The 13,442-nt window shown below is 41.6% G+C and overlaps 1 long non-coding RNA gene across 2 annotated transcripts; it reads left to right on the plus strand.

Moving 5' to 3' along the window:
• The first annotated feature begins 1,846 nt into the window (after positions 1-1,846).
• LOC127298102 (uncharacterized) lies at positions 1,847-13,109 on the plus strand. 2 transcript variants are annotated; one of them, XR_007849605.2, is made up of 4 exons: positions 1,847-1,934; positions 2,077-2,153; positions 12,170-12,282; positions 12,920-13,108. It is a non-coding gene; the product is annotated as an uncharacterized lncRNA (long non-coding RNA). The 2 variants fall into 2 exon arrangements; XR_011746037.1 differs by having other exon boundaries at positions 1,868-1,934; positions 2,080-2,153; positions 12,920-13,109.
• Positions 13,110-13,442: the final 333 nt, after the last annotated feature.

Below are 13,442 nucleotides of genomic sequence, written 5' to 3' on the forward strand. Positions count from 1 at the left end.
GCCTCATCTTTGTGTAGTTCTACCATCTCCGGATCAAGGCACTCCAGGATATCGGGATACACTTGGAGCGGGGGGTACGAGTTACATGCCAGGTGCTATGACTGCAGCTCTTCTACCCAAAAGGATTCATGCCATCGGTACCTAGACCAAATCTTAAGTTTCTTGCGTCACCTGCAAAGTCCGGGAACTCTCTATCAATTTTTCTCCACTGCGACCCATTAGCAGGGTGTCTCAACATCTCGTCTTTCTTATGGTCTTCTTTATGCCATCGCAACAACCTAGCATGCTCTTTGTTTCTAAACAGACATTTCAACCGTGGTATTATAGGAGCATACTACATAACCTTGGCAGGAACCGTCTTCCTGGGGGCTCACCCTCAACATCAACAGGGTCATCTCGTCTGATCTTATACCGCAGTGCAGTGCATACCGGTAATTTTTCCAAATTTTCGTACTCCTCGCCGCGGTAAAGGATGTAGTCATTAATTCATGCATGTATCTTCTGCACCTCTAATCCTAGAGGGCAGTGAACCTTCTTTGCTTCGTACGTACTGTCAGGCAATTCGTTATCGTTTGGAAACTTCTTCTTCATTATTTTCAGTACCTTCTCAAATGTCTGTCACATACACCAGCCTCTGCCTTCCATTGCAGCAATTCTATTGTGGTATCGAGCTTTGTGTTGCCATCTTCGCAATTTGGGTACAACTTTTTTTTGTGATCCTCTAACATGCCCTTTAACTTCCGCCTCTCATTTGCACTTTCAGCTTCTCTATGTGCATCAGCGCTGGCCCGACGAAGATCATCAGCGGGCTCATCTAATGCCTCTTCATCTTCAGCTTCCCCTGCATCTTCATCTTCATCATGCCCTATTGTAGTATCACCATATTTACGGTACATATCATCATCCTCTTCTTCTTTATTGTCTTCCATCATAACCCCTATTTCTCCATGCTTGGTCCAACAATTATAGTTGGGCATGAAACCTTTCCACAACAGGTGGAAGTGAAGGACTTGCCATCTAGAGTATTGCTTTAAGTTCCCACAATCAACATGGACAACACATAAAACCAACTGCCTGTGGGTTTTCCTCAGCCACACAAAGAAAATCTTTCAGGTCCGCAGTGAACTCGGGTAGGCGTCGGTCAACGTACATCCATTGCCGCCGGTTCATCTACATCATATAATTAAGTTTATCAAAAAATCATTACCAAACATCATAAATAGTGAAATAACCACTGTACAAATGAAAGGGTAAAGTTGCTTACCTTGATCGAGGAGGAAAGGAAGAGGAGAAATCTTAAGTATCGCTCTGGCACCTCATATCATTTTTGTTTTGTGTGAAATCAAGCAGCATCATTCTCTCAGACATTTAATCGAGCACCTTATGTGCATAGGAAAGAAAAACAAACAAGCACACAATCATCGCACCTTCCACCAAGAAACAAAAAGAGAGAGGGTTGGTTGGGGTGAGCTGAATTTATAGGAAAAAGGGGGGCTTTAGCACCGGTTCGTGTATAGAAACAGTGATAATGTTTAGCTTTAGCACTGGTTCGTGTCACGAACCGGTGCTAAAGGTTTCGCCCCTGCCACGTGTCTGGCGACAACCCTTTAGCAACGGTTCGTGTCACACGAACATGTGCTAAAGCTTTATTGGTCCTCTGCGACGTCCTGACCGCACGAACCAGTGCTAATGCACCCTTTAGTCTACGGTAGTAGCATAACCGATGCTAATTCTCTTTAGAGCTAAAAATATAAGTCATATTTTCTACTAGTCTAATTAGTACCTCCTGGAACTTCCTTGTTCATACTAACTAGCTAGACTACTGTCTTTTTCTGTCTTAAATCGGAAAATCTCCAGGCATAGGCATTAGGCGGGATCAGCCATATGTGTGATTTTCCTTCAGTTATGTCCACTGAAATCACGTCAACAGCAAGGTAATATTAAAATTTTGAAAGCCACTTATTTTGGCATCTTTCATCTCTCTTTGGGTTATGAAGGAAAAAGAACACCATGTTCATTATTTTTTGTTTCTTCTTGATTGTTCTGACCTACATCAATGGGAATATTCACTTGCAGCAGGAGCTGGCTATTGCTTCAGATGAGGTTTTAAGTTTGGAGTAGCTACCGAAACGCGCTGTGATTCTTGGTGGCGGGTATGGTTCTAGATATACCCTGTACCATAATATTCTTTTCTATATTCAAGTCATCACACTAATTCTATTAAAAACATACCGATATAAACACATTTCGTCAAGTATTTATACTCTGTAGTGTACTGCATCGATTCTGGTATGATGATCTATGCGAGTTTTGCAAATGATTACTACAAACCTGCTGCAATTGTAGATAAGTTATTTTTGGATATCTACGTCGATCTGCCTCTACATTTGCAGAAATCTGCAACTTCAAAGTTTTCATATGTTTATTTTGCCTAGATGTCATGCTAATTATTTGTACTGATAGCAAGATATTTGCATGAGTTTTATTCTGATTAATGTATTATATTTAGAATCTCTCTAAGTTTTGCAAATAGACCTCTCGATGCATTGTTCTGCTTAAACATGTGCTGAGAGTAATGACTAACTTTGCCTTACTCATCTGCTTGATCTGAGCAGTATAATGATTTTTCTCAGGTTATTCTGCTCTGTAATTGTAGATAAGTTATTTTTTGTTTGATTAAGTTGAACTATCTGTAAAGATAGATTATGCATCATGTGTTTGGATTACTGAAAACTTACTTTTTTCGATAAAGGGAATATATTAATATCAAGAGATACCAATTACACCCAGCCTCTGCAACAACGCACCACCCTAATGGCACTACGGATGCGCACAGCCAAAAAGTAGAAAAGAAAACTAAGAAACAAAAGTTCCGCTACAGTATCTCGGGTCTAACAATAGCAATACATCCACCACCAAGACAACACCTGAAATACAGACTCTCCAAAAACGACGCCTTCAAGAAGGGAACAATGCTCTAACACCGTCGTCGTCCGATCAAAGATCTTAGGTTTTCACCCTGAAGATAGTCACCGCTCTCAAAACAATGCCTTCAACCAGTTAAGGCCAGACCTTGGGTTTTCACCCTGAAAGGTAGGACTCTGAACTTCACATGTGTTATCGTCCCCACTTTCATACCGCTGCTGGGAAGCCCGGAACACCAAGCAAGTCCCTCAACAGCGTGGAGACTTGAACCTCCCTTAGCTAGTCCTCCCATCCGGCCTTCATAAAATTCTCTTCTTCTGACTTTCATCATGGATCCATAGTCACTTGATGTCAACACAGAAAAAGAGCTTCGCGCCGCTCCCTCCAGAACCAAACTGTCGGAATAAAAGCATGGGTGCGCGCGACCGAATACCACCCGATACAGGCAAAAGATGAGTTGATGCATTCGCCGGCGGAGCCTTCCGGAACTCAACACTCCGGTTAGATGAAAAGGATCAGCATCCGGTAGGTCTTCATCTTCGCAGAAGAAGAACCCTAGGACCACCACCTTCAAACCCGAAGCAGACGAACATTCCCCCACGCCGCCATCCGCTGGCCAACGATGACGAAGGAGAATTCGGTGGACGGCGGAAGCCGCAACCACACCATCCTCGACCCGCACATCGCCGCCCCTTCCTCGCGCCGCCAGCAGAAGCCGACGATGGATCTCGGCGGGCACAAGATCCAACAGCCGCCACCACCACCATCCATCACCAGAGGCCGTGGAGGAGGAGCCGCCTCCGCACATCCAGGGAAGCCGCCCTAGACGCGGAGCACGTCGAAGCCGGAGGTCGCTGCCCAAGCCGCCACCGCCGGTCGCCGCCTCCAACAACCCCCCCGGGCACTTTGGCGCCGGGGCCTGCCGCCACCATGGCCAGCGCCGATAGCAGCGGCGGAGGGAGTGAAACGGAGGGAGGGGGCGGCGGAAGGAGGGAGATCGTTGATACGTCTCCGACGTATCGATAATTTCTTATGTTCCATGCCACATTATTGATGATATCTACATGTTTTATGCATACTTTATGTCATATTTATGCATTTTCCGGCACTAACCTATTAACGAGATGCCGAAGAGCCAGTTGCTGTTTTCTGCTATTTTTGGTTTCAGAAATCCTAGTAAGGAAATATTCTCGGAATTGGACGAAATCAACGCCCAGGGGCCTATTTTGACACGAAGCTTCCAGAAGACCGAAGAGAAGACGAAGTGGGGCCACGAGGTGGCGCCACAGTAGGGCGGCGCGGCCCAAGCCCTGGCCGCGCCACCCTAGCGTGTGGGCCCCTCGTGACTCTCCCGACTCTGCCCTTCCGCCTACAAATAGCCTTCGTCGCGAAACCCCCAGTACCGAGAGCCACGATACGGAAAACCTTCCAGAGACGCCGCCGCCGCCAATCCCATCTCGGGGGATTCAGGAGATCGCCTCCGGCACCCTGCCGGAGAGGGGAATCATCTCCCGGAGGACTCTACACCGCCATGGTCGCCTCCGGAGTGATGAGTGAGTAGTTCACCCCTGGACTATGGGTCCATAGCAGTAGCTAGATGGTTGTCTTCTCCTCATTATGCTTCATTGTCGGATCTTGTGAGCTGCCTAACATGATCAAGATCATCTATCTGTAATGCTATATGTTGTGTTTGTTGGGATCCGATGGATAGAGAATACTATGTTATGTTGATTATCAATCTATGTGTTGTTTATGATCTTGCATGCTCTCCGTTACTAGTAGATGCTTTGGCCAAGTTGATGCTTGTAACTCCAAGAGGGAGTATTTATGCTCGATAGTGGGTTCATGTCTCCGTGAATCTGGGGGAGTGAGAGAAACCTCTAAGGTTATGGATGTGCTGTTGCCACTAGGGATAAAACATTGATGCTATGTCCGAGGATGTAGTTATTGATTACATTACGCACCATACTTAATGCAATTGTCTGTTGTTTGCAACTTAATACTGGAAGGGGTTCGGATGATAACCTGAAGGTGGACTTTTTAGGCATAGATGCATGCTGGATAGCGGTCTATGTACTTTGTCGTAATGCCCAATTAAATCTCACTATACTCATCATATCATGTATGTGCATGGTCATGCCCTCTCTATTTGTCAATTGTCCAAATGTAATTTGTTCACCCAACATGCTATTTATCTTATGGGAGAGACACCACTAGTGAACTGTGGACCCCGGTCCATTCTTTTAATCGAATACAATCTAGTGCAATACTTGTTCTACTGTTTTCTGCAAACAATTATCATCCACACTATACATCTAATCATTTGTTACAGCAAGCCGGTGAGATTGACAACCTCACTGTTTCGTTGGGGCAAAGTACTTTGGTTGTGTTGTGCAGGTTCCACGTTGGCGCCGGAATCCCTGGTGTTGCGCCGCACTACATCTCGCCGCCATCAACCTTCAACGTGCTTCTTGGCTCCTACTGGTTCGATAAACCTTGGTTTCTTACTGAGGGAAAACTTGCCGCTGTACGCATCACACCTTCCTCTTGGGGTTCCCAACGGACGCGTGCTGTACGCGTATCAAGCTCTTTTTCTGGCGCCGTTGCCGGGGAGATCAAGACACGCTGCAAGGGGAGTCTCCACATCGCAATCTCTTTACTTTGTTTTTGTCTTGCTTTATTTTATTTACTACTTTGTTTGCTGCATTATATCAAAACACAAAAAAATTAGTTGCTAGCTTTACTTTATTTACTGTCTTGTTTGCATACTCTATATCAAAAACACAAAAAAATTAGTTACTTGCATTTACTTTATCTAGTTTGCTTTATTTACTACTGCTAAAATGGGTACTCCTGAAAATACTAAGTTGTGTGACTTCACAACCACAAATAATAATGATTTCTTATGCACACCTATTGCTCCACCTGCTACTACAGCAGAATTCTTTGAAATTAAACCTGCTTTACTGAATCTTGTTATGCGAGAGCAATTTTCTGGTGTTAGTTCTGATGATGCTGCTGCCCATCTCAATAATTTTGGTTGAATTATGTGAAATGCAAAAGTATAAAGATGTAGATGGTGACATTATAAAATTAAAATTATTTCCTTTCTTATTAAGAGGAAGAGCTAAAGATTGGTTGCTATCTCTGCCTAAGAATAGTATTGATTCATGGACTAAATGCAAGGATGCTTTTATTGGTAGATATTATCCCCCTGCTAAAATTATATCTTTGAGGAGTAGCATAATGAATTTTAAACAATTGGATACTGAGCATGTTGCACAAGCATGGGAAAGAATGAAATCTTTGGTTAGAAATTGCCCAACCCATGGACTGACTACTTGGATGATCATCCAAACCTTTTATGCAGGACTGAATTTTTCTTCGCGGAACCTATTGGATTCAGCTGCTGGAGGTACCTTTATGTCCATCACTCTTGGTGAAGTAACAAAGCTTCTTGATAATATGATGATTAATTACTCTGAATGGCACACGGAAAGAGCTCCACAAGGTAAGAAGGTAAATTCTGTCGAAGAAACCTCTTCCTTGAATGATAAGATTGATGCTATTATGTCTATGCTTGTGAATGATAGGACAAATATTGATCCTAATAATGTTCCGTTAGCTTCACTGGTTGCTCAAGAAGAACATGTTGATGTAAACTACATTAAAAATAATAATTTCAACAACAATGCTTACCGGAACAATTCTAGTAACAACTATAGGCCATATCCTTATAATAATGGCAACGGCTATGGTAATTCTTATGGGAATTTTTACAACAATAATAGGAATTCACCCCCTGGACTTGAAGCCATGCTTAAAGAATTTATTAGTACACAAACTGCTTTTAACAAATCTGTTGAAGAAAAGCTTGGGAAAATTGATATACTTGCTTCTAAAGTCGATAGTCTTGCTGCTGATGTTGATCTTTTAAAATCGAAAGTTATGCCTCATGAAAATCATAATAATAAAAAATTTACTACAGCAAATGCCATCCAAGTTAGAATTAATGAGAATATAAGATTGATGGCCGAATTGCGTGCTAGGTGGGAGAAAGAAGAAAATGAAAAAGAAGATAATATAGCTAAAATCTGGACTATTACCACCACTAGTATTGCTAATGCTACACATGTTGCTGCACCTCCTACTAATAATGGTAAAAGAATTGGTGTTGGCAATGTTCCCACTTCAAATGCAAAGCGCGAAAAACTGCCTGAAACTGCTAAAACTGCTGAAACTGCCTGTGATAAAACTGCTAAAATTTTTTCCAACATTGGGGATGATGATCCCATTGCTTTAGATTATAATGGTTTGGATTTTGATGATTGTCATATCTCTGAAGTTATAAAGTTCTTACAAAAACTTGCTAAGAGTCCTAATGCTAGTGCTATAAACTTGGCTTTCATGAAACATATTACAAATGCTCTCATAAAAGCTATAGAAGAGAAACTAGAACGCGAAGCTTCTATTCCTAGGAAGCTAGAGGATGGTTGGGAGCCCATCATTAAGATGAAGGTCAATGACTTTGATTGTAATGCTTTATGTGATCTTGGTGCAAGTATTTCTGTCATGCCTAAGAAAAATTATAATATGCTTAACTTGCCACCATTGAAAAATTGTTATTTGGATTTTAATCTTGCTGATCATTCTACAAAGAAACCTTTGGGGAGAGTTGATAATGTTCGCATTACCGTTAGCAATAACCTTGTCCCCGTTGATTTTGTTGTCTTGGATATTGAATGCAATGCATCTTGTCCCATTATATTGGGAAGACCTTTTCTTCGAACTGTTGGTGCTATTATTGACATGAAGGAAGGTAATATTAAATATCAATTTTCTCTCAAGAAAGGTATGGAACACTTCCCTAGAAAGAGAATGAAGTTACCTTTTGATTCTATTATTAGAACAAATTATGATGTTGACACTTCGTCTCTTGATAACACTTGATATACACTTTCTGCGCCTAGCTGAAAGGCGTTAAAGAAAAGCGCTTATGGGAGACAACCCATGTTTTTTTACTACAGTACTTTTATTTTATATTTGAGTCTTGGAAGTTGTTACTACTGTAGCAACCTCTCCTTATCTTAGTTTTGTGCATTGTTGTGCCAAGTAAAGTTGTTGATAGTAAGGTTCATACTAGATTTGGATTACTGCGCAGAAACAGATTTCTTTACTGTCACGAATATGGGCCTAATTCTCTGTAGGTAACTCAGAAAATTATGCCAATTTACGTGATTGATCCTCAGATATGTATGCAACTTTCATTCAATTTTAGCATTTTCATTTGAGCAAGTCTGGTGCCTCAATAAAATTCGTCTTTACGAACTGTTCTGTTTTGACAGATTCTGCCTTTTATTTCGCATTGCCTGTTTTGCTATGCTTGATGGATTTTTCAGTTCCATTGACTTTCAGTAGTTTTGTGCAATGTCCAGAAGTGTTAAGAATGATTATGTAACCTCTGAACATGTAAATTTTGATTGTGCACTAACCCTCTAATGAGTTGTTTTGAGTTTGGTGTGGAGGAAGTTTTCAAGGATCAAGAGAGGGAGATGATACAACATGATCAAGGAGAGTGAAAGCTCTAAGCTTGGGGATGCCTCGGTGGTTCACCCCTGCATATATCAAGAAGACTCAAGCGTCTAAGCTTGGGGATGCCCAAGGCATCCCCTTCTTCATCGACAACATTATCAGGTTCCTCCCCTGAAACTATATTTTTATTCCATCACATCTTATGTGCTTTGCTTGGAGCGTCGGTCTGTTTTTTTTGTTTTGTTTGAATAAAATGGATCCTAGCATTCATTGTGTGGGAGAGAGACACGCTCCGCTGTTTCATATGGACAAATATGTCCTTAGGCTTTACTCATAGTATTCATGGCGAAGTTTCTTCTTCGTTAAATTGTTATATGGTTGGCATTGGAAAATGATACATGTAGTAATTGCTATAATGTCTTGGATAATGTGATACTTGGCAATTTTTGTGCTCATGTTTAAGCTCTTGCATCATATACTTTGCACCCATTAATGAAGAAATACATAGAGCATGCTAAAATTTGGTTTGCATAATTGGTCTCTCTAAGGTCTAGATAATTTCTAGTATTGAGTTTGAACAACAAGGAAGACGGTGTAGAGTCTTATAATGTTTACAATATGTCTTTTATGTGAGTTTTGCTGCACCGGTTCATCCTTGTGTTTGTTTCAAATAACCTTGCTAGCCTAAACCTTGTATCGAGAGGGAATACTTCTCATGCATCCAAATCCTTGAGCCAACCACTATGCCATTTGTGTCCACCATACCTACCTACTACATGGTATTTCTCCGCCATTCCAAATTAAATTGCTTGAGTGCTACCTTTAAAATTTCTATCCTCTACCTTTACAATATATAGGTCATGGGACAAATAGCCTAAAAACTATTGTGGTATTGAATATGTACTTATGCACTTTATCTCTTATTAAGTTGCTTGTTGTGCGGTAACCATGTTCCTGGGGACGCCATCAACTACTCTTTGTTGAATATCATGTGAGTTGCTATGCATGTTCGTCTTGTCTGAAGTAAGGGAGATTTACCGCTAGAATGGTTAGAGCATTGCATAATGTTAGAGAAGAACATTGGGCCGCTAACTAAAGCCATGATCCATGGTGGAAGTTTCAGTTTTGTACAAATATCCTCAATCTCATATGAGAAAATTAATTGTTGCTACATGCTTATGCATATAAGAGTAGTCCATTATCTGTTGTCTATGTTGTCCCGGTATGGATGTCTAAGTTGAGAATAATCAATAGCGAGAAATCCGATGCGAGCTTTCTCCTTAGACCTTTGTACAGGCGGCATAGAGGTACCCCTTTGTGACACTTGGTTAAAACATGTGCATTGCGATGATAATCCAGGTAATCCGAGCTAATTAGGACAAGGTGCGGGCACTATTAGTATACTATGCATGAGGCTTGCAACTTGTAGGATATAATTTACATAACACATATGCTTTATTACTACCGTTGACAAAATTGTTTCTTGTTTTCAAAATCAAAGCTCTAGCACAAATATAGCAATCGATGCTTTCCTCTGCGAAGGGCCTTTCTTCTACTTTTATTGTTGAGTCAGTTCACCTATTTCTCTCCATCTCAAGAAGCAAGCACTTGTGTGAACTGTGCATTGATTCCTACATACTTGCATATTACACTTGTTATATTACTCTATGTTGACAATATCCATGAGATACACATGTTACAAGTTGAAAGCAACCGCTGAAACTTCATCTTCCTTTTGTGTTGCTTCAATACCTCTACTATGAATTATTGCTTTATGAGTTAACTCTTATGCAAGACTTATTGATGCTTGTCTTGAAGTACTATTCATGAAAAGTCTTTGCTATATGATTCATTTGTTTACTCATGTCATTTACATTGTTTGGATCGCTGTATTCACTACATATGCTTACAATAGTATGATCAAGGTTATGATGGCATGTCACTCCAGAAATTATCTTTGTTATCGTTTACCTGCTCGGGACGTGCAGAAACTAAGCTTGGGGATGCTGATACGTCTCCGACGTATCGATAATTTCTTATGTTCCATGCCACATTATTGATGATATCTACATGTTTTATGCATACTTTATGTCATATTTATGCATTTTCCGGCACTAACCTATTAACGAGATGCCGAAGAGCCAGTTGCTGTTTTCTGCTGTTTTTGGTTTCAGAAATCCTAGTAAGGAAATATTCTCGGAATTTGACGAAATCAACGCCCAGGGGCCTATTTTCACACGAACTTTCCAGAAGACCGAAGAGAAGACGAAGTGGGGCCACGAGGCGGCGCCACAGTAGGGCGGCGCGGCCCAAGCCCTGGCCGCGCCACCCTAGCGTGTGGGCCCCTCGTGACTCTCCCGACTCTGCCCTTCCGCCTACAAATAGCCTTCGTCGCGAAACCCCCAGTACCGAGAGCCACGATACGGAAAACCTTCCAGAGACGCCGCCGCCGCCAATCCCATCTCGGGGGATTCAGGAGATCGCCTCCGGCACCCTGCCGGAGAGGGGAATCATCTCCCGGAGGACTCTACACCGCCATGGTCGCCTCCGGAGTGATGAGTGAGTAGTTCACCCCTGGACTATGGGTCCATAGCAGTAGCTAGATGGTTGTCTTCTCCTCATTATGCTTCATTGTCGGATCTTGTGAGCTGCCTAACATGATCAAGATCATCTATCTGTAATGCTATATGTTGTGTTTGTTGGGATCCGATGGATAGAGAATACTATGTAATGTTGATTATCAATCTATGTGTTGTTTATGATCTTGCATGCTCTCCGTTACTAGTAGATGCTTTGGCCAAGTTGATGCTTGTAACTCCAAGAGGGAGTATTTTTGCTCGATAGTGGGTTCATGTCTCCGTGAATCTGGGGGAGTGAGAGAAACCTCTAAGGTTATGGATGTGCTGTTGCCACTAGGGATAAAACATTGATGCTATGTCCGAGGATGTAGTTATTGATTATATTACGCACCATACTTAATGCAATTATCTATTGTTTGCAACTTAATACTGGAAGGGGTTCGGATGATAACCTGAAGGTGGACTTTTTAGGCATAGATGCATGCTGGATAGCGGTCTATGTACTTTGTCGTAATGCCCAATTAAATCTCACTATACTCATCATATCATGTATGTGCATGGTCATGCCCTCTCTATTTGTCAATTGCCCAACTGTAATTTGTTCACCCAACATGCTATTTATCTTATGGGAGAGACACCACTAGTGAACTGTGGACCCCGGTCCATTCTTTTAATCGAATACAATCTACTGCAATACTTGTTCTACTGTTTTCTGCAAACAATCATCATCCACACTATACATCTAATCCTTTGTTACAACAAGCCGGTGAGATTGACAACCTCACTGTTTCGTTGGGGCAAACTACTTTGGTTGTGTTGTGCAGGTTCCACGTTGGCGCCGGAATCCCTGGTGTTACGCCGCACTACATCTCGCCGCCATCAACCTTCAACGTGCTTCTTGGCTCCTACTGGTTCGATAAACCTTGGTTTCTTACTGAGGGAAAACTTGCCGCTGTACGCATCACACCTTCCTCTTGGGGTTCCCAACGGACGCGTGCTGTACGCGTATCAATCGTCCCCCCGGCGGTGCCCTGGGGAGCGCCACGGGAGGGGTTAGGGGTTAGGTCTCACTGCGTTGGTGTCTATTCACTGAAAACTTACTATGGCAGATGGAATTTGTTTTTTGTCTGCAGTAGATCCTAGGTATATCACGCAGTACCATGTATGTCGAGGAGCTGGCTATTACTTCAGATGAGGCTTTAAGTTTGGAGGAGCTACCGAAATGTGTTGTGATTCTTGGTGGCGGGTATGGTTCTAGATATATCATGTACCATAATATCCTTTTCTATGTTCAAGTCGTCACACCAATTCTATTAAAAACCTATCGATGAAAACACATTTTGTCAATTATTCATACTCTGTAGTGCACTGCATCGATTCTGGTATGATGATCTATGCGAGTTTTGCAAATGATAATACAAACCTACTGTTTTTTGTTAGTTTGAAATTTTGATATCTATGTAGATCTGCCTCTACATTTCTAGAAATCTGCAAACTTCAAAGTTTTCATATGTTAATGTTGCCTAGATGTCATGCTAATAATTTGTACTGATAGCAAGATATTTGCATGAGTTTCTATTCTGGTTAATGTATTACAATCTGCTTTTATTTACAATCTCTCTAGTTTTGCAAATAATCCTCTCGATGCATTGTTCTGATCAAAGGGGTGCAGAGAGTAATGGCCAGCTTTGCTTTACTCATTTGCTTGATCTGAGCAGTATAATGATTTTTCTCAGGTTATTCTGCTCTGTACCTGTAGATAAGTTATCTTTTGTTTGGTTGCTAAGTTGAACTATCTGCAAGGATAGATTATGCATCATGTGTTTGGATTACTGAAGACTTACTAATATGGCAGAAGGAAATTTGTGTTTTTTTGTCTGCAGTAGTACCCTGTATGTCCAGGGTCTCCTGGCTTCCCTCCAAGCCCCACATATGCTCCTCCTGGTGTTTTCTCACATCAAGGACCAGTGTTGATTCATTTGATTGTTGACCCAGTGACCATGGCCAGACCACCTGTTCCACCTACATCGCCAAGATTGCGGCAACAGTGAACAATGATTTTGTTCTTTATCTTCTTCAGGTATTGTTACTTTTGCTTCTTATATGAACTTATAGTACTACCTATGTTCATTGAATGATCTCTTAAAAACGTATCACAAGGATTAAGTTGTTGTTCAAACTGATCTTTTCTTAGACCAATTGTGTTCTGGAAAAGCATATTACAGGATATTTATTATGGATACAAGCTTTTTTTCGAAAATGGGCACTTTATTACTTTAAGAAAATAGACCCGGCCTCTGCATAGCTAGGATGCACACAGCCGTACAAATATCTGTTACAAACACGAATAAAACCGACAACAAGAATCCAAAGAACTCGATAAACAAAACTAGCCAGGTGGATCCA

Source organism: Lolium perenne, chromosome 5 (genome assembly GCF_019359855.2).
Source record: "Lolium perenne isolate Kyuss_39 chromosome 5, Kyuss_2.0, whole genome shotgun sequence".
Taxonomy (NCBI): domain Eukaryota; kingdom Viridiplantae; phylum Streptophyta; class Magnoliopsida; order Poales; family Poaceae; genus Lolium; species Lolium perenne.